Source organism: Lepisma saccharinum, chromosome 14, assembly GCF_977018435.1.
Source record: "Lepisma saccharinum chromosome 14, izLepSacc3.1, whole genome shotgun sequence".
NCBI lineage: Eukaryota > Metazoa > Arthropoda > Insecta > Zygentoma > Lepismatidae > Lepisma > Lepisma saccharinum.
This window is the reverse complement of record NC_139242.1, coordinates 75,621,602-75,645,000: the sequence shown is the minus strand read 5'-3', so window position 1 is coordinate 75,645,000 and position 23,399 is coordinate 75,621,602. Positions and strand designations below refer to the sequence as shown.

The window sequence follows — 23,399 nt, the reverse complement described above, 5'->3', positions numbered from 1 at the left end:
TTCAAATTGTATTGCACCCACGAACATGAATCAAGTTTCATTCTGTTGCGGAAGGTCCATTCTTTAAAAAAAAAGCAAAAGTTCCGGTTTTCTCCCCAAAATAGCTGGAGAAGAGGGGGCAAACTCCATATTTTTATGATTTTTTCATTGAAATTGGGGGGATGCAGCCCCCGCCCGTAAGCCCCCCACGGTTGGGGCATCCAAATTTTACATGGTTGCATGCACTGATGTTCTGCCTGCAAAACAAAAGTTATCCGAAGTAGATTGGTCCCATAGTGTCAATTATAACAATTTTGTGAATAATATGCAAATTGACTAAAATTCGCTAGAGTTTTACGTTTTGCCTTATTATTCAAATTGTATTGCACCCACGAACATGAATCAAGTTTCATTCTGTTGCGGAAGGTCCATTCTTTGAAAAAAAAAGCAAAAGTTCCGGTTTTCTCCCCAAAGTAGCTGGAGAAGAGGGGGCAAACTCCACATTTTTATTTTTTTCATTGAAATTGGGGAATGCAGCCCCCGCCCGTAACCCCCCCGTGGTTGGGGCATCCAAATTTTACATGGTTGCATGCACCGATGTATTGCCTGCAAAACAAAAGTTATCCGAAGTAGATTGGTCCCATAGTGCCAGAGTTATTACGATTTTTCTCCATTATGTATACAAATTCAAATTTCCCGCTCAAAGCCTCGGCGACACTGGGCTTACTTTCGTCAGACCGTGCGGCGTACTAAGGGTTAAGCAACACGTACATAAGAAACCCCCTTCATGACCTACTTCTGAGATCGATATTCTTACTTAAAAATCGTACCTAACTTTGTTTGTCTCGTCCGTGCCTTTCTTTTGATATGTTCATGGGCGTCTGGAAGGAGGAGGGGGGAAGGGTGGCCGTGGCCCGGCCCTGGAAAATGAAAGTCAACCAAAAATATATTTCACACATAATTTCATTTCAGCCACAATAATATATGTTAATTATTGCAAGAACATGCTAAATTCAAATTTAAGCAATGTTTTTTTGAACTATTATGGGGGGAAATGCGCCTTGTTTGCCCCCCCTGGAAAAAATATCCTCCTTGCCCTTCCCTGGAGAAAATCCTGCGGACGTCCATGGCTATATTACATGACTATATTTGGATAACTATGTGATTTGACCTTTGGGGGCACAATATGACCTTAACATAACCTTCAAGGTCAAAATTTTAAGTGGCGTCCATCCTAGTATTTATCTCTGACCTATAACTGATTGATTTAGCATGGGTGCCGATTATTAATATTCCAAGCAGGTAAAATTCACAATTTTGGTCTTTGGCTGGTCTACTATAACATTCGCATTGCACGACAAGAGTCAGATATACACACCTATATACCACATCTTCTTATTCTACATTTATATGAAGATATTTTTTTTTTACAGATAGTACTATAGAGTATGTTTATTATTGACTGAGCGTCAGTGTGGTCATTCATCCAAAACGTGGCATGCATATCGTAAATACTGACAGCTGATTGGCTGATGCGAGTTTTCTTTCAGTTTTCGGATTGGTTCCTGATTGGTTGTCAGATGCTTACCCATCTGCCAATTATCCTACTTTAAATATGCATACCCGTGGCATACTATGTAGCACCGCCCTAATGTGAAGCGTTTGTATTGAAACTGCGAGCCAGAAGTTGATATGATTAAGCGAACTGACACGTAGAAGATAATCTTGCATTTGTCAGAGCTAGAACCCTGAATTGAAGTTACATAAATATTCATGTTCAACATTGTAGCGCTTAGTGATAAAGGTGAGGCCCTGGCAACACTGAAAGCAATAAACTTGGTATTTCTGTAAGTGGTGAACTTAATTTAAACTTCCTCTTGAATCTGGGATAATTTTAAAATTGTCGTAGCTTACAGAGGAAGATTCCTTATTGAGAAAGTTTTGAAGTAAACTCAAGACTTCCATTGGTATAATTTGGGGCAATCAAGATGCTATCGTGGCGAGTTATAAAGCTTGCCGTTAGGAGCGTTGTAGTCGCTGTTCGATTAAAATGGCATATCTGATAAATGTGCACTAATGTGTTTCAAACACAAAGCTTGGATGTAACGGGGACACGTGACCTTTGATAGTCCTTTCATCCACTTGAGTGTATCGTTTTAACGACTACAATATTAATGGACATAAACTACGCTCCATAAAATATTCTCCTGTAATCAATCGCATAAATGATGACGTCGTTCGTATCTCTCCGCATCAACATAACTTGGACATCTTCAGGAGAAAATCTCAACAATAGGATTCGCAGAAACTATTACGGTACAAAGATCGCGCTCAGTGTAATATTAAGGAAATGATCCAAATGTTGTCGCGGTGGTCAAATCGATACGGCTGGTGATTTCAAGTGAGAATTTTGTTATTTTACTTCGCTTTTCTGCCACTTTTGGCTAATCGCAAATATGATGATGACTGATGAAGGGTCACAACGAACACCCATACAGAGGCGGGGATTCGAACCAGGGACCCCTGACGTCGTGCTATCCATTCCGTCACGGAGGTCGGCGTTACTGTCGACATAAGCGGCACTGCTGTTGACCCACACTCTCATCAATGGGTGTCTGTGGGCGATTCTGGAGGTGCGATGACGACTGGTAGAGCTCGAGAATGTGTAGAGTCCTACCTACCTCCAAACACTTTAAGTATTGTGACTCTCTTCTACATTCACAAATAACTAATATTTACTTGATTTCTATTGCGTACAAGTTTATAAAATTAACAGGGAACTATTGAGATTAAGAACGCTGTATCAATGTCGATATTTGTTTTAAGTTGTTGATTTCGATTCGTTTTTGTTATATGTAAGAAGATTGACTTAAAATGTCTTGTGTCAGAAATCGAAAATGAGTTTATATCAAATGCTATAAAGTGAAATAATATTTTGGAAGTTGAGTTGTGTTGTTTTATTCTTGCAATGTAAGTATAATAACATTATGAAAACCAGTTGAGCGCTGAGGACTTGCAATTTAATTTTAAAATTGTGTTAAAGTCTGCTCATCCTTCGCGTACAATATATATTCAGTGTGAAGTATCGTTGCAGTATCTTCATGACACGCTGCGATGCACTGGGAGAGCTTAGTTTGATCGTAACACCTAAGGTTCCAGGTTCGAGTCAAAACTTGGAGATTAGTGTTCTATCCCTTTGCCTAATCCACATTCTCGCGATTGGCCCCAATAGGCAGAAAGGCGACGTAAAATAAGAACAACACAAATTACGTCACCTTCAGTCTATAGTCAGTAAGAGGTTAATAAGCAGCATACGAAGCCTCAAATTGTTCCGATTCTCCTGCGAACACTTCTATGGAAGAAGCTGATGCAACCAAATGCTCTTATTGAACACAATTTATCTCTGCAATAGCTGGTCGCTTATCCACCCACGAGAGCATCGGATAATCTTCTCAAGCGACGAGAGCATCTTATCATGGCATATTGATCCCTGGAAATCCCTTCCTGGAACGTTGCTCCGAACGCCAGATGCTGTTCGCCCGTGACGTAACAGGTGACGTCAGATGGTTATCGATCGGCTGCAGTCATTGAAATAGCCAGCAGGGGTTTGTTTGGCTAACTTCGGTTGCACTTGACCTAAATATGGAAGACGACGCCTACGAGGAAACAATTCAGAGCGAATCCTTTCAATCGCCTTGACGACGGCGGGGCGTCAGTCAATTGTTTTTCCAATATGACGTAGAAACAACGAGAGAGAGCGCGAGAGCGGGAATTGTAAGTGGATGTTCGCAATAATAGGAAATCAATCTCGCAGGAAATGGAAGCAAATTCGCCTCTTCCTGAAATGTGGAATCATGCACATATAATTTCTCTAAGTTAACGGGGAAAAAGCTTCACGCTGTTAAGCCTACCATAGGCGCATGGCGTTCTTCGTCTCGTCCCTCTCGTCGAGAAGTTCTTCATACCCGGCTGCGTATTGGTCACAGCCGACTAACGCATGGTCACTTCCTGCAACGGTTGGACCCTCCGATGTGTTGTGTTTGTAACGTCGTTTTGAGTATTCGGCATATTCTTGTTGAATGTGCCGATTTTGCGTTCTTCAGACAGACTTTTAATATCTCCAACTGTTTGTCATCCCTGTTGGACGATGACAACAGTGTCTTATCAAATGTTTTTAGATTTCTGAGAAGAGCTGATCTCTTCCACTATCTGTGAGGAAGGTTTTAGTATATTTTGACTTTTAAATGTGTTGTGTTTGTCTTGTGCAGATAGATCCCTTTTTTGCAACCTCGCACTTTCAATTTTTCCCAAGGATCTTTTTACACTTTTTAAGTTTTAACTTTTTCTAAGTCAGAATTTTAGGTAATAGGATATTTCCTCGCATACATTGAAGGGTACAAAAAGGCCTAAACTGCCGACGCACCCAAAACTTTTAATTCAATCAATCAATCACTTTCTCTAAGTAAAACCACTCCTGGTGTGCGCTTTAACACTCAAGGTTTGGCCGACGCGCCAAAGACGTCGTTTTCGAAAATTCCTCTCCTTTCAAAACAGCTAAGATATTAAAAATTTAGAATTTCTTCTGGAGCATCTGTGTGAATCTTCGCTTGATCTGTTTCGCTGTTGTCTGGATATACGCAATAGTTTAATATTCTTATATACCCATCAGTGGCGTCACGTGCGGTTCACATACGGGTGTTCACAATAAAATTTTTATACTGAATGGAGATTTACTCCTCTCCCTTGTAACTTCATCTTCAATTTCCCCCAAAACTTATGCTACATTTGAAGTAATACAACATTTTTTTATTCAATTAACAGCTTTTAATTACGTAATTTACAATTAGTAATGGCTAGTCCAAACTAATTAGTATAACATGCAATCTCAGGAATGTACAACGTAAGACTACCATACTTCACAATGAGGATGAGTGATGATAGGGTGAATTTATGAAGGAACACCCGAAGAACACCTATGTCCAGGCTGGGATTCGAACGTGGGACCTCTATCGGCGTAACTCACTGTGCTAACCACTCCGCCACGGAAATACTCTGTATACTTGTAAATACTTAAATTAGTCTTCAATTGTATGCCTTACTTTCCGAACAGCCCTCGTATAATTGTTTTTATACATGAGCCTTCTATGATCGTTCTCCATTTTTCCTTCTTTATTGAGACCAAAACATGGCAGCGAAAACGAAATGGAGCACTTTCAAGACATTTATTCATCTAAATGCCAGAGACGAGAAGATTGAAGAGAAGCGCTTGGGGCAAAACGCAAGCTGTGCACTGCGGGAGATGTTTTTGCGGAATTTTTCCTCCTTGTTTTCCCCAACTACAAACAACAGCGAGTGAGTTAAGGGAAGGAGACAGATCGATCTACTTAAAGGTCAGCGAAGGGCAGGCACGAAAGGAGAAATATATATATAATAAAAGGGCGTCCCACGCCTGCGGAGAATTACAATTGACTTCGCCGAGACAAATTGGTTGTAAAGGAGAGACGTGAGGCTCTATAACGTCGGGGAGAGAACACACGAGGAAAATCGTTTCCAGAGCGCCACAGACGTCGTGACCGTTAACTAAAAGGCTTCACTTCGCTTGCCCCCAAATTGCAGTTCTGGCAATGGAAATTGGTCGTATTCCCAGTACAAACTATAGGGTCAGTAAATGGAATAAGGAATCCAACATCAGAGTTTCAAATAAAGAATCAAGGAATTCAGGATTACAGGTTTTCTTAAGTAACCAGAATAAAGAATGTCAGTGAGGAATTCCTGATTGAGGGTTTGCATATCGAGTAGGAAATTAATGGGTCAGTAGTTCCAGATTTGGTCAAATAAATCACGATTAGAATTTTGGTTGAGTAATGCGGGATTCGATTTTTTTGCTAAGTAATTCAGGAACAGAAGTTTGGTTAAGTAATGTTTGGATTGGATTTTTGGTTACGTAATTCAGAATTCAAGAGCTCGGGTGTAAAACATGGTAAGTGACATATTGGTCATTTCTGAGTTCATTAAGAAAAGAGGTTATTAGAAGCTATACTGTAGATAAATTGTTTTCGTGTCGTGTTTACAAATTTCAGAAGGCTTCACTGAGTCCAATGCAAATTGCATGACATGGCAATTTCACTCGAAAATTGAAGGATGGCACATTTTACTTTGTAAAGCCCCTATCACACGGAACTGGATTTCTAGTAGGAATGCCCTAGTTGGCGCTGAACTAACTTTCTAGGTAGCAATCATGGCCGCCTGGCTGACTGGTTTGGAGGAATAGGACATGTTCTAATTGCTACTTGCTTTCCTCGACTGGATTCTGTGGAACAGTCAATCAGAGCAAAGTTTCGCCATGTGAAGATAATCTGTGAGTGTGCAAAGGAGCGCTTTTGTCTGTGGTTTCCGAGTGTTACTCCAGCAATGTATAACGTATACAGCATGAAAGGCGCGTTGAGTTACACCATCTATGCTGAGTGCACGGTGTTTACATTTGTAACAACTAAAATATTTTTCATACGTGTACAGTAAACCTTGTAAAGTATGTATTTAAGCAGCGCCATTGTTTAGTACCTAATAACGTTTTATACGAAACGTTGTTCCTCTCGGTTGAATAGTTATTGGCTTCATAAAATGTGAAGTGATACATTGTTTACATCTCACGCGGCCGCCATTACAACTTCCCTCGTATGGGAACAAAAGTCTATCGACAAGTACGCTGATAAGTATCGTGTGAGGCGAAAACTAGCAAATTGATAGCAAGTCCAGCACCAACTAGGGCATACCTACTGGAAATCCAGTTCCGTGTGATGCGGGCTTAACTCAAAAATAACTCAAAAATAACTCAAATGTCACTTACCATGCTTTACACTCGAGCCCTTCAATTATAATTATTAAAAGTAATTCAGAGGCTATAGTGTTGGTTAAGTAGTGAAACAGAAAGTAAAATTCGTGTGGGTATTAATATGTCTGACAAATTTACAATTCATGATGGGTTAAAACAAGGAGATGCATTATCTCCATTGCTCTTTAATTTTGCCTTAGAATATGCTGTAAGGAAGGTAAAAGAAACTAAAGAAGGACTAAAATTAAATGGTGTGACTCAGTTGTTAGCATATGCAGATGATGTAGACTTACTGGGGGATGATGTGAATACAATTAAGAATAATGCTAAAATATTTTTCAAAACTGCTAAAGAGATAGGTTTGGAAGTTAACAAAGAGAAAACTAAATATATGCTTACAGGCCGAAACCAAGTGTTAGGTAATAATCAAAATCTAATTATTGATAACAACTCGTTTGAACCAGTTTCCAAATTCAAATACTTAGGAGTAATATTAACAAATGAAAATTATATTAAAGAGGAAATAAAAAGTAGGCTTAATTCAGGAAATGCATGTTACTTCTCTCTTCATAAACTTTTATCTTCTCGTTTAATATCTAAGAAACTAAAAGTTAAAATATACAAAACAGTAATTTTGCCTGTAGTATTATATGGATGCGAAACTTGGTCCCTTACATTGAAAGAGGAACATAAATTGAGAGTATTTGGAAATAAGATCCTTAGGAAAATCTTTGGACCTAAAAGGGATGAGGAGACAGGTGAGTGGAGAAGGTTACATAATTTAGAACTGCATAATTTGTATTCATGTCCAGATATTATTAGAATAATGAAATCAAGAAGACTTAGGTGGGCAGGCCATGTGGCACGAATGGGAGAGGAAAGAGGAGTTTACAGGATTCTTGTTGGGAAACCAGATGGTAAGAGACCTGTAGGAAGGCCAAGACGAAGATGGAGGGACAACGTTGAGATGGACCTAAAGGAAATCGGTAGGGATGGAAAAGAGTATATAGATCTTGCTCAAGATAGGGAAACATGGAAGGCCTGTGTTGCTGCAGCCATGAACCTTCGGGTTTAAGAAGGCTAGAGAGTTAGTTAGTTAGTTATAGTGTTGGTTAAGTAATGGAGAACTGAAGTTCTGTTTAACCAATCCAGGAATCGAGTTGTGGTTAAAGACACGTATAAGGAAACCATGATAGGCATTCAGGTAAGAGTTGATTTGACTTTTCTTATTGAGCGTCGTTTTTCTGTACCTTTAGGCTAATCGCGATGATGAGGATGAATGATGGTACGGTGTAAGGGATGAAGTGACACTTACAAACAATACCCATGCCCACCCCAGGATTCGTAACCGGGATCTCTTGCGACGTAGCGCGTTGAGTTAACCACTTCGCCAGGCAAAGTCGGCTCTGTCCTCCAACACCGTAGCCCTCTGCTTCTTATTTTCAAGTTGCTTCCCAATTGTGCTCACATGTTTGTCAATACCGAAATATCAGGGGCTCTCCCCGGCTCGAATGAAAGACGAGCGCGCTAACCAAATCACATTGTATTGAAACTTGTATCTACATAGACGAGCTGAAATATTTGCCAAAGCAGGGAAGTATGTGCTGCCAGAGCTACAAATGAATAATTGGGTTTGAAGCTGTATGGTTGGAACTCTTTTTCTTCTCCTTTCCCGATGTTTATTACTTTGCGCGCTCTCTCTCTCTCTTTCCCCCTCTCTCCCTCCCTCTCTCTCCCTCTCTCCTCCATTTTTCTCCTATATTTTTCCTACTCCTCTCTATTCATTGTGTCCATTATGTTTGCTAGTGTCTATCTCTTTAAAAATTCATTTTCTGAGTCCATATAAGAATAAAGTGCTAAAAAAACTTTGACTTGTAGAAATGAAAATACGAAAGCTATAGACACAGTATATGGATCCACATTCTTTATGGCAACAGGATTTCATGGACTGCATGTTTCTATTCCATTTATGAACCAGTTTTATTACAACAACCACATTAATTCATGATGTTGAATTCAGCCGTACTTCATCTTTTGCCTTCTTCGCAACAACCACTACTAAAGACTTCAATTGTTCTCTGATCAAATGTCCACTAAAAGCTCGATGTTTGTTTTTCACCCTCGATTGCATTGGCAAATTTCCTGCTCTCCGGATGGAAATCCATTTGCGAAATTGAGCTTGAGGGGCTGCAGAAAAATGGATCAGCGATTAATATCTCCACTTGACAACCAACCGTAACAGGAAACCGTGGTTGCCATGGCAACGATCATCTCCAGTGCGAATTTGTGCCCGTTCTGGGATTGCAATTTTAAAAAAATATGTAACAGATGGAGATATGTTACAAGTTGGAGCTCCAGTAACGGCCTCAATTACGTCGTAAGAATCATGGTACAGCAGCATATCGCAACGTTTCCCGCATCTATCAAGATCGTCAGAGTAAAGATGCAGAAATAAGATAGGAGCAAGATGAGAAAAAAGAGAGATAAAGAATGACAGAGAGAGAAAAGTTAAAAAGAGGAGGAAAGAAACAGAAAAATGAGACATGCAGAAAACAGAGAGAAGGAGAAAAGTGAGCGAGTCAGACAGAGAGAGAGAGAGAGAGAGAGAGAGAGAGAGAGAGAGAGAGAGAGAGAATGAGAATCTAATGTCACCATTTAGAAATACAATTGAGAAAGATGGAGAGAGAAAATTCTAATATCATCATTGAGAAAGAAAATAGGAAAAGAGAAAATTCAGATAGAGAGAGTGAGTGAATGAGTGAGTGAGTGTGTGCGTGTATGTGAGTGAGAGAGGGAAAGGTAATCTAATCTTACCATTGGAAAAGAGAATCAGAGAAGAGAAAAGAGAGAAACTAATTTACCATTGAGAAAGAGAATAGGAGGGAAGGAAAGTCAGAGAGAGAGAGAAAGAGAGAGAGAGAGAGAGAGAGAGAGAGAGAGGGAAGGAGGAGGCGAAGAGGGAGAGAATCTCATTTCACCCAAGTGCTATGTCATTGCCTGAGGAGAGAATAATGTTAAGAGATATGCACTATTGCATGAGGACATGAGAAGTCAAAATTCGAATTTATTGCAAGACAAGCTCTATATAGGACATCAAAATTCCAGAAACTAAGTATGCTGGCCAAGGCAGTAATTTATTTTATTAAAAACATAAAATAAACGTACTTGTACTTGATACAGAGTCTGAAGAAGACCTTGCTAGAAGGTTGAAACGTTACGTTTAGTTTATGTTTTTAATAAAATTAATTACTGCCTTGGTCAGCATACTTAGTTTTTCATAATCATGGAAACAAGGCTTAATGGTGTTATAATCAAAATTCGCAGAAAAATCGGCATAAAAACAAAATCCACTTAGGGGTGTTCCTAAAAATCGAAGAAACTAAGGATATTGAAAAATCAATACATAAGAAACGGCGTATTTTACGGTAAAAATTAAATACACCAACATTAAAGAGGAGAAACTTTAACATAGAAAATATCCAGGATTATTACAACACTACTGCCGTTCCATATTCTACCGCTTTATGTATGTCTCTTTCTACACTGAAGATGGGGAATTACTATATGGGTTATTCCATGTCAAGTGGCCTAAATTTAGATATGGGGCCTGCTCCACCCTCTTCAATGTCAATGAAACTACCACAGCCACAGGATAGGTCCCACATGGAAACCTGATTCATAAGTAGTTTTGTTGGGTCGACAAAACTGATCCTTCAGGTAATCAATCAAAAATGAGCTATAGATTTTGAAGAAACATCAACTGGAATTGATCTCTTCAACTGATTGTAATTCAATAGCTTTTAAATATTTACTAAAAAGCTTTTACGTAAATAATACACACAGAACCCAAAACGTGTCAATTGACACATATATTTTGATTTCAATAACACGTTAACGTGCATAAACTGCAAATGATGCACCTTTTAGTGTGTCAAAATACACATAAGAATCTATTAAAGGGTATTTTTATGAGATGAAGTCCCGTGTGATTCACTAAAATGCATCAATTTGGAAGATCAGACAAGATCATTTCGAAGATAACAAAATTACACATTTAGCTGTGTCCATTGATGCATTAAAAGTGAAAGTTTGTTATCTTCGAAATGATCTTGTCTGATCTTCCAAATTGATGCATTTTAGTGAATCACACGGGACTTCATCTCATAAAAATACCCTTTAATACATTCTTATGTGTATTTTGACACACTAAAAGGTGCATCATTTGCAGTTTATGCACGTTAACGTGTTATTGAAATCAAAATATATGTGTCAATTGACACGTTTTGGGTTCTGTGTGTATTAATCATTGCAAGACCCTACTATTCCAAAAGCATGCTAGGTACGGTAGTTGACGAAAAACGATGTACTCTCTAGAAACCTCATTCCATAGAGTGAGATGCATACGTATTAGGGCTAAGCAGTGACGGCGATCGGGTTCCGAAACTGGGGGGCAAGGTGCCAAAACGGGGGGTGGGGGGCAAGGACAGTTTACTTTCCTTGGTACATAAGGTTTAGCATAGTGCAGGGGCAAAACAAGCAAAAAGTGTGGGGGGGGGGCAGCTGCCCCCTAATCGCCGCCACTATTATTGCCGATTTCTAACGGCTGCTTGGAAATTGGAACAATTATAAGTTGTTCTAAATATTGATTAAAATCAGTGAGTATTAAATTCCAATTACAAGTATCAGAGATTTCCTTCAAAATATGAAAAAATTGACTCAGAAATATTAAAATACATATTATGTATTCACAATATACACTTTCCCACACAATATTTGTTGCCAAAGAAATGAAAATTTTGAATTTTGTATAATTTTCCGGCTTATTACACCGCAAAACTGTCACGGCATGTCGATATCAGCTCACCCCTAATAAGTATTATCAAGCAAATTGTTCTTCGGCAAGTTTATTATCTTCTTTTTTTTCTACGTAATGAGAGCTTCAAGAATTGAAACAAAACGCCAGACAAGCTGCTGACAACCTCTGCACTAGCATTCACAAGACTCCGTTCCTTAAATACCCTACACGTAGGATGGAAGAGGAAAATTAATGAAAATAGTCGTGGACAATTTGCCGAGTAATTCTTGTGCGACCCACTGTACGCGTGCCATGGGAAATCTCTGCATGAATTATGACCGTCTGTGAAATTGCCTCCTGGAACTGCACAGCTTTGAGGTAGAGCAGAAAGCGGCGCTTGCAGTTTCTACGCCTAAATAATGCAGAGGAGAGGTATCTGTTATGAATCTTGCATATTGTTTCTACAGAGATCCATGTATCCAGAAATTAAAGTTGGAAAGAACCCAAGGATTTTTTTTTGGGGGGGGGGGACATTCGGGGATCATCGATGTGCATAGAGATCCACAATTACATTGTACAGGATATTTCAAAAGTTGAGCAACTTAAGATTAAGCCGTTATAAACAACAAAAGAGCTAATATCAAAGCAAACCGAATATTATGCATTAAAGAAGCCATCGATACAATTTTAAAGCTTCACATTCCTGACAGTAAAATAACGGAAAATTGTTTCTGCATAAGCAAATGAACGAAGAAATACGTAACATCTAGAACTATTCTTTACTATATGTAAGTTATGCATTTCAAATATATTAAGGTAATAACTATTAATGTACCATAATTAAAGTTTTTTTTTCAGTGTAGGCGGTTTTGTCATTAAATTTCTTTTACACTCCTAAAAATTTTGCTAAAGATACATGTGAAATTACATTGATAACTATGAGCGTCTGCATAATTATTAATATCCTTCTGATCGAAAAAATCTGACTCAATTATACAACTAGATTTAAATATATGAAAGTCCATTTGCAGTTTATGGGAAATATTCAAGTATTTGTGTTATTATCAACCTGTTCTTAGTATATATGATTATTAACTATTGTATGACATAGAGGAGCACTTCTGACTGTTCGTAATATTACCAATTCATTCACAAATGTCAGGATATAATAACATTATATTACTGGAAGGTATTAATGCCTCTAAAGAAATATAAGTAGAAATTTACAACGATAGCAATTGAAATAAAGTTAGAGTTTTTGTTGTAAGTCCACATTATGCACAGAGAAGCTAGTCGGGAATGAGCCTACAGTTTAAAGTGGGATCCAAACACTGTGCAATACGCCTCCACCGAAAAAAAGATTGACAATAACCATATTTGTATTACGAAAAATACTATTATGTTCCTAAACATCTTATGCAACGAAAGTGCAACATATTAAAATATACGTACATATTGTAAATGGAGTTTTAATTGTCCATAAACAAGACGAAGATATTTTCCTGTTTTGGATTTAGCAGAGATAAAACGTACCTACAGTCATGTGCACTTCTGGGCTTTAACAGCCCTATATGCTTTCAATGGGATTGCTACAACGCAGAAGTGTCCATGACTGTACATAAAATTCAATATTCATAATTCAGCCAATTTTTACGTCGTACAGGTATGTTATACTTCTAATACGTTTCATAAGAAATAGTCTTTATCCTATTTTATCCAAGTGTAAAAGCTGATGTATTATTTAAACTAATTCAATTGCATAATAATCTGTGCAACCCGATGTAATTCGGTTTAAAATAACTAATAATAATTATCAGTGTATACATAACGTTCTACATTACCTATTTCTTCCATATGCTGGTCTTCTGACTACTTATTTTAATTCCTCAAACGTTTAAATTCGTTGCAAATCAGATATGGACGCACCCAATATATTTAGCACAACTAACAACAAACTGCACCAAATATTAGAAAGTTGCAGAATGACACAGTTTGAACAAAAACAAATATTGAATTTTAAAAATGAAAAACTACAAATCTACACTTTAAAAAGTCATATCGTAATATCAATTCAATATGCTGCACTTTCATTCTAAAATGCCTCACTGTCACTACTCTACATAAATAGAGTTGAAATTTTATCAATTTTCTTACCTGAATATATTCAATGATTCATTTTCTCTCTGAAACACTAAGCGCCACGTTCTATTCCCTTCGCGCTTCACAACTTTTAATTGGCACAGCGAGTGAAAACAAAGCTGTTAACGATTCAACACGACATCTGTTACACGACTTTCATTCATTCACAGAGCGCACTGCATACAAGCCACAATTCAAAGTAACAGTTTAACATATCGCGCTGTAGATGGCAGCATCGTTACGATCTTTCACTCCCGTTGTAACACTAAAGGAACACATCACAATGACACTTTAAGCATTGTAAACGGTATATTATCGTGATATAACTGTGTCGTTCTATAATGTCTAAGATCTAAATTCCCCGTGTCAAAAATGTGATCCAATATTTTGTCTGGAAGGATCGGGGAGCAAGAATGCAATGTTGCCAGTATTCTGGAATTGCTATGCTCCGTGTAGCTGCGCGTTATTCACTTGTGAATCAATGAACAAACTCGAGCAAATGTCTTCCACCTACAACTTCCCTCCCCCAGCGCGTAACGCATTGGACTCGACCAGAAAACGATCGATGAACGCATCGTAGGTTAACTGGTGAAGCACGTGCAGAGTGAAGAAAACAATAGAAAACTTATTTTGGCAAATAGAAATAAAAATATGCTTTGGGAAAATCTATCATTTTATGCGAGTATTAAATTATGAATAAAATTAAATCACATTCATAATTTAAAAACCGCTGCGCTGGCATATTATTTTAATAGCTAGTCTTGAACGAACAATTTTGACATATTTCTACCTTGCTATAAATTGATTATAAACAGAGCAAGACTTGAATTTTAGATTTAATTTCGTAAAGTGCTAATTGTGTAATTTTGAAGTTCAATTTTTTTGGATTTTCGAATTACTGAAATCAACATTAAAAGGACTGTGTGCGGTATATATTTTTGCTTCCCGATGTGTCTAAATTCTGTTAACACTTAGTCGGAAAAGTTAAGGAAGCAATAACTAACTTAACTCCAAGGTTTAATGTAGAAACGACACGAGTCTTCCATGTGTTGGGCAAGTTAAAACCAGTTTTGACCATTCTTACAAATGTACTTTAGGATCATCTCAACATTGTTATAACCAGTATTGGGTGACTTACAGATACTCTTACTTTGCTTCCAAATGTAATGGTTTACCAATAACGTTACACTGTCAAACTGTAACGAAACGATATATAATTATTTACACAAGTATAGCAACTTTTTTCTAGTGCATGTTTTACACATGCAAAAGTTAAAAACAACACAACAAAGCATGTTTCGTCCTGGCAAGTAAATCTTTCCCACGTAAAGTAACACAAAGTAACGAAGGATCATTACAATTATTCTTGTAATTTCGGTAACTCAACCGAAAAAGTAAAAAGTTACTTGCATTACGTTACTCCAAACTTTGGTCATTGCAAGGAAGTAATCGAATCTGTAAATGAAACCACAACAGAGAAACGAGGGATGCAGCTCAACAGCGGTTTAACACACCTTTTATACATAGATAAGTTAGTAATTTTACTCGCAACATCAATATTCGCAGCAAAAACATTGTCTTCGTCTCGTTTTGCCTCGACTCTCGAAATATGTAGTGAAAATATCGTTTTACAGCGAGTACATACTTTCACAGCGTAAAGAGGACCTTAAGACTAGCAAACTTCCATCCCTCTAGTTTTTCTGTTTGACGTCTCGTTTCGTAGCTATAAACCCTCATTAAATGGAATTTTTTCCTGAATATTTGCAACCACGCAGCACAGGTTCAGAGTTGTCACTAATGAATCGACTTTGTAATAACTATAAACAAAATATAGATTTTAAAATCAAAACAAGAATCTCGTAAACCACTAATAAATATAAGGAAGTGTACTCGGCCCTTTATTATTTTCTTTATACATTAATGACCTGCCAAATATCTTGAAACACTGCCGTTATCACCTGTATGCCGATGACCTCCAGTTGTACTATTCTGCACCCCCAGTAATGTTAAGCGATGGTGTTTCCAAGGTTAATGAAGATATAGAGAGGATTGTTAACTGGTCGCTAGACAATGGCATGTATATTAACCCTAATAAAACACAAGCAATTTTGATTGCTTCCGATAAACTGAAACGTTACGTAGATCTTAACATTCTGCCTTCCATTCTTGTAGATTCGACTCACATTCCATTTAACCAAACTGTTCAAGATCTGGGAATTGTATTAGACGGAAATTTATCATGGTCACATCACACAAGTTCGGCGTGTAGAAAAGCTTTCGCATCTCTGTATTCTATAAGACACATGGGCAAGTTCCTCCCCACCTCTATCAAGGCCAAACTATGTCAGTCCCTAGTTTTATGCCATTTAGATTAACAGGTGAGTCAGCTAGACGTCTGCAGAGTGTTCAAAATGCCTGCGTACGATACATTTTTAATTTAAAATATTGGGACCACCTATCACCTTATTTTCTCAAATTGGGATGGCTACGTATGCAAGAAAGACGAACGCTGCACACTCTGATTTTACTTTACAAAGTTCTCAACCTCAAGTCACCTTCCTATCTCCTCTCTCGCTTCCAATTTCTTCACGAATTTCACGATCGCGACACCAGATCAAGCAGCTCCTCGGTTCTCTCTATCCCCGTCCACAGATCAAACTTCTTCTCCAACTCTTTCTCCGTATCGGCTGTAAGACTATGGAATCAGTTGCAAGAAAGCACTAGAGCAGTAAGCTCCGTCGGTTCCTTTAGCAGACGTGTTCGCCACTCTCTTCAGAGTAGTCGTTAGATCTTCCCCTGTCGAGCAGACTAAAAAGCATGTGCAAGTGAACGAATTCTTAAAATACCTTGCAGTTACTTAAATACAATTTTAAATTTTGCATTCTTTCATTCCATATTTAGTTTTTTGTGTATTATATATTTTGTATTTTGTGTGTTATATTCAGGGCTTTAAGACTTGTGTGTATGAGTATAATGTGTGTGTGTGGACCTATGTGAAATGACTTAGTGTACTTTGTGTATAATATAATAATGTATAATTTTAAATGTATGGTTGAGTGGAAGAAAAGACTTTGTACGGCCTTAACTCCGCCATTTAAAACAAGGCATTAATAAATAAATAAATAAATCTAAAAGCATCAAAGAAGATAAATTACAGCAAAATTACTTCCCAAAATTAATATTCTACCTAAAATATACCTTGACATCCAAATACAACTCACAATTTTTACTATCATATTAATAATATCATTAACAATGTTATAATAAAAGCACCCACTATATATTTATTATTCAAACTATTATTGGCCTGGTATATCAACCTTTTAAAACTCTACATGATTCTCTACGTACTATTCCTTGGGTTTGCAATAAGAATGCTAGTCATATTTATTTATACAAGCCTTACTCCTAATAAAATGTTTAAATTTAGGATATTAAGAAAAATAGCAAACATTTCAAATCATATTAATGATATTTTTCATACTATAGGCACTATATGAATCCCCTCCAACTACAAAATAACTATAGATACAACCCCAATATGAAAACCATTACACACCCCAGGAATATAACTAATAACTAAAAGTCGCAAGATAGTTTTATTACGGCATTTGCAATTGTTAACATTACCAACCAACAAAGGTAACTGAAATTAATGAAATAATTACAAATGAAAAAGCCCATCCGAAAAGATCACGTCATAATGAAAATAGCTCATAACGCCCTACTGGACCTACCCGCGCCATTAAATATTTCCTATTGATGAGACTTCGGATACCTATTAGAGATGTCTTTCAATTCAAATTCTAACAAGACTGTTTCTACTAGGCCTACACATCAAGAGCAGATCTACAAAGCTGGTGAGTATCCATTTTGTATGTCTAAATAAATTATATAGTAAAATTAAATTTGGTTCCAAAGCTTTGCTAAGTCCCGCACTAGAGAGTCTCTGACACTCCTATTCTCGGTGTCATTCTCGGTATTGTCTCGAGAAGTCTCGAAGAATCTACCCTTGTCTCGGTAACATCAAGGCTTGCTGAATCATTAATCCCAGACTAAATCTTTCGCCTCGTAATCAAGGGGGTCTCTGGTTTGTTTCCTAATGTGGGCACAGTAAAGTGGTTTGGATCTCGCTTGAAATTTGACCCGGAAATATAAATATAAATTGTATATCAATGGATCCTTAGAACAGTTTCCCGATCCTGAAATGCGAATTAACTCTTCCCAATTTATCTCAAAGGCCCTCACGTCGTTCCTAGTTTATCCCAGCTCAATCCTGTGACGTCATTCAGAGAGCGTCTATTTCACAGACTCCCGCGGTTTAGCAAGACGAGTTAACAGGATCCGAAACTTTGCGGCTTACGGCTTCAAGTGATTACAAGACGAGACGAGAGAGAGGATGTAGGAAGGAGAGAGTTCTTAATGATGATAATGAGATATGCCGAGATGAAGCACCAAAGTACTAAACCAAGATAATTACAATCCACGAGCTACGCAAGCGGAAGCTCTTGAGATATTATAGGGTGCCTGAAGGAAAAGGATGTACAGGGTGTCCCAAAAGTCCCTTAACAGCCGTCCTAGAGACGTGTAGTGCAGAGATTGACATGATTTGAGTATATAGAAATACTGTATGGGTAGGGGGAACATGATTGCTGTGGGTGACCATGACGGCGGCCATCTTGGTATCCGCCATATTGGACGGAGGTCATTTTTTTTTTAATGAGAAGGTGTGGCACATAATTTTAGGCTAGAATTGCACCAGAAACAAGAATATGAAGTCAGTTTTCAGATATATTTAATCTGTGAAAAGTTATTGATGCTATGTTGAATAAATGATGACGTATGATAAAGTATGGAAATTGTGATAACTGATATCAAATTTCTTTTGTTGCAGGTATAAGTGACAAAGAACATGATGTTATCCAATGAGGAACATCCATACAATTCCTTTCCCTCTCATCTTTTTACATGTTAAATATACGTTGAAAAAATCTTCACCACAGCATTTGTCTTGAAATTCTAGCCTGATCTGATGTATCACATCACCCCCTTTCCATTTAAAATTTTTGAGTTGAATTTCATATGGCTGCCAACAAAATAGCGGACCTCCGCCTGACACACACAACTATGGTTCCCCCTGGGCCTAAACTATTTCTATGATGACCAATTGTGCTGAACATAACTCCTTTACATTTTATACAGGGTGTTAAGAAACTCTTGACTCAACCTGTAATTTAATGCGGCACTAATTTTTACAAGTACGAATAAACTTGATGTGGCTATTACAAAGAAAACATTTTTCTTTTGTGAGACAAGAGAGCAAAATTTTACTACATTTCTTTGCAAATCTTCAATTTACTGTAAAATACAGTGTGAAATAAACTTGAAATTAAAGGACAGTTATTACTTCGATTTTTTTATTATTATTAATGACAAAAATGAAAGAAAATGTAGAAGTGGTAAAATTGTTTCCCTGGTTGGAAAGTAAATTAAAGATGTGTTTATTTTCTCAGCTCAGTGGCCGAGAGCGTTAAATGATCGAATTTTAGATCTTGATTATTATTTTTTTAGATAAACAAAATGAGTTTGTTTATACATATATACTTTTATTTTACTATGCTGTTTACCTTTTTCTTTAAATTTTTACTGCATGACAATTTTGGATAGATGTTCAAAGTATTAAAAACCATTGATTTCATGTTGCTCAATTTAATTCTTTCAAAGAAACTGAAGCGATAGACAAACGAAATTTCGCTCCTTTACGTCAGTGTACCGGTTTTCTCACTAGAAATAGAGAGAAAAGCAACAACTAATGACAAATTTACCTTAATTTTTGTTCCACAGTTCTGCAATATACGGTACTACCAACTGCAATAAAAACAATAACTGTAATTGTAGTTATGTAACATGAAGCTTCTTACACATTAACTATTTCATTTTTTGTCAGAACACAGTTTCCGACATTCGTTACAATATGTGAAATTTCTAATATTTTTTCTGCACCATCTTGTTTGTTTTTGTTATTTGTTTTTGTTAACGTTTCTCCATCTGTCACGTTTCAGTATAAAATGGTCGTTCAGCACTCTACCTGCAACTTTATATAAATAAATAAATTTCTGAGAATGTTGTGCTACTTATATATCTGAAACGGATAGCTTGTAAGTTATATGAATCTCGTACATATTTCCCTTCTTAACGCTAGCTTTCACATGCGATAGATATTATACACCATTATACAATTTAACAGGCACACAAGCGTTACACACAGATATCAAGTAACCAGAACGGAAATTAAGCCGCGCATCTTGCTCAGGTCTGGACTTGGGAGGGGCTTGGGATGATTGACCTCAGGTCTCCAACTGCAAATAGGCTTTTAAAAGTGCCACAACATGAAAAATAACGAGATATTTAAAATCTGGTGGACAATATTAGATATAAATAACCATCTGACATGACTTGGTCTAACAAGAATAATTAATAGAAGGTGGGGGAAGGAGTTACGATGTTGCTATCCCCGGGCCTTCTCTGCGCATATTAATCAAAGTGGATTGAGTTAAATCAGGTGATTTTCTATAAATCTCTGATTTAAATCTCTTTACAGAAATAATTTACAGAAGAATGTACACTTCTCCAAATATTACCTGACCCCCTGAAAGATTTCTAACTGCAGAAATCGTTAATTTGGCAACCCAGCTCTTGAGAATCAGCACAGAGTAGCCAACTCTACTGCAGGTCCCTCTACTAGGTGAGAAAACCTCTGGTGAAATATTTACATTCTTATTTATAACATGAAGTCAGAAACTATATTCACCCAACATATTAATAGAGAATAAAACGGAAGACTCAAGTATGAGGAATAATTTAAGAGAATAGTTGCGATTCGGCATGTTAAATTTGGAATCAGAGAAACTGTTGTGAGGTTGGAAACACTGCGATCGGTCCTGGCCCACCTGGAGGAAATCGCTGTCAAGTTTGAACACAAAATGGCATAATTGCGATTAGTTTATGCAAATAAAATATAACAACATCTTGCAAAGTACTGTGCAATGAGCGAAAATTAATAATTCTCGCAATTTGCAGCGAGAATGTGTTCGTCGCGTAGAAAAGTGGCAGCTTGATTGCTCAATCAACAAGGCGTTTGCTACAAGCAATGTTGTAGAGTATTGGTTTCAGATATCTTTTCTCTTAGGAATTATGGGTCGCGGGATCAAATCCAGAACTCTCCAATCATTTATTTCCTTTTTTTTTTTGTAAGTATGACATTCAGATACATTGAGTATGGAGTTTAGCAATTACGTTGAGTAATGTTGTTTCAGAATGTTCGCAAAAAATAATTCGGTGTGGAATTCGACGAATGTTTCCTGCAACACAATGTATTTGTTTTTGTTTTTTTATTTCTGGCATTAAGGTAGGCCTATACAATTCAGAGATGGGATTTATTTCAAAGCACTAATAACTAAGACATAAATAGTGGATTGTCATTTTTCAAACTATATGTTGAGTAATAGAAGCATCTTTGGTGTAGTGGTAGCATGCTCGACTTGTGTGACAGGGGTCGTAAGATCGATTCCCAACCACAGGAGAAACTTTTTTCAGAAGCCGAATAGCGTTTAACGAAATATTTCTTCAGATTCATGGAAATAACGGTGATTTCTTCCAAGAGTTGGAAACCTTAAATTCCAGACAGGAATCTAAATTGCAGCAGACAAGTCTAAGAGGAGAATTTGTTGCAGGAAGCACCAAATTCTATTTTCACTATCTACGGCTTTGTGTATGAAACAATAATTGAATCAGTCATACGAACAAACCAGTTTTGGTTAAGACAACTGCACCATGAATATTTCGTTTGCCCCAGTGGCGTACGCAGGGTGGGGGTTGGGAGAGCTGATGGCGCTGCAGCTCCTTAATTACCTATGGATTTTTGAGAAAATTTGAAATTCTGAACTTTAGAAGGTAAAAAATTATATTTATGAAATATTTTATACTGTATTCCGTCTCCTCCAAGAACGCAGGTATATAATTAATATCTACCTATACAATTCCAGCCGCTTCCGAAAAGAAAAAAAAAAACGTACGCAAGTGGTGTGCACAGTTACATCTTCTCATAAGTTGTGGGCTTTTGTGACTGTCATCTTTTTATAACATTCACAATTAAGTTGCATTAATGATAAAAATCTTTGATAAGAAGAAAGACATTTCATTATCACTGTTACTGTTCTAATTATGTATTATGGGATATAGTGTAATATACATCAATTCGTAAGTAGATTTCAGTATTTTTCTTTCTTAAAACAAATAATATATTTGTTTTAGTTGCTAATACAAAACTAACAGCAACAATTATGGCGACCTTCAGCCAGGATTCGTGAATATAATTATAATGTGGAAGTTATCTTCTGATTACTTTAAATAATGGATCGGAAACAACATTCTTACAACTTAAGAACGGGAGTTTTCTTAAGATCCGATGTCGTCGATAGTTTCAGGGAAAATGAAACTATTGAAGAAAATGCTGACCCAATGAAGAATATTATTTGTTGCAGTAACATTGAAGCAGATTCTCGTCTTGTGAAGTGCAATAGTTGCAATAAATGGGAACATTTGGAGTGCAGAGGTTTGACTGTAATGCACTGGGTAATATTTAGTTCTTCTAATGAAAGCTATTTTTGTAAATCTTGTAAACCAGATTTTGATCCTTTTTTGTTAAAGTCTTATACAAGTACAGTGAATCCAAACTTGGACAAGATTATTGCTGCATTTCAAGTTACGGTTACCCAAAGTTTGCAGCAAAATAATGAAAATCTTCAAGAAAAGTTGCAACAGAACATTCGCTGTGAATTACAACAAAATAATGAAATGTTGCAAAAGGAGTTGCAAAAGGAGTTGCAAAAGGATATGCAACAAAATAATGAAATGTTGCAAAAGGAGTTGCAAAAGGATATGCAACAAAATAATGAAATGTTGCAAAAGGAGTTGCAAAAGGATATGCAACAAAATAATGAAATGTTGCAAAAGGAGTTGCAAAAGGAGTTGCAAAAGGATATGCAACAAAATAACGAAATGTTGCAAAAGGAGTTGCAACAAAATAATGAAATGTTACAAAGGGAATTGCAACAAAATAATGAAAATCTGGAAGAGAAGTTTCAAGCCATTCGAAATGAATTACAGCAGCATAATGTTAGGTTTAACGGCCGGCTTGATCATATTGAACATTCGTTACAAGATGTTGCCCAAACTTGTCAAAATGTTAGCAGTGAGTTGAGGTGTAAATTGGATGAAGGTATTAGTACAATGCATGTCGAAGTTTCAGATATTCAAGAACAAATGAAGAGTCATGACGGAAAGTTGGCAAGGTTGGAAGTCTGCAATGAGGAAATTATGGAGAAATTTACTCAACATGAGGTTAGGTTTGAAACATTAAATGCGGAATTAGATAGAATGAAGGTAGTTCAGACTGCTACATGTAGCTCTGAAACCTTGGTAAATGACCTTAGAGATAGGGTTATTTCTTTGGAGCAAGGCAATGCCATCAGCAACAGTGTTGCTAACGAAACTTTGAATGGAAGACGAGAACTGAGCGAAGAGGATGGAAATAGTAAACAAACTGAGCATGTGGCTTGTCAAACAAATAACGCAAATTCAAATCGAAGATCA

The 23,399-nt window shown here is 37.1% G+C and overlaps 1 protein-coding gene across 1 annotated transcript in view; it reads right to left on the bottom strand.

Moving 5' to 3' along the window:
• LOC145999037 (ras-related protein Rab-37-like) overlaps positions 1–14,137 on the bottom strand; it is a 279,512-nt gene extending 265,375 nt beyond the window's left edge. The window contains exon 1 of the mRNA XM_083135956.1: positions 13,761–14,137. The gene's annotated coding sequence lies outside the window, so the exon portion shown is untranslated. The remainder of the gene's footprint in view (positions 1–13,760) is intronic.
• Between the last annotated feature and the right edge of the window lie 9,262 nt (positions 14,138–23,399).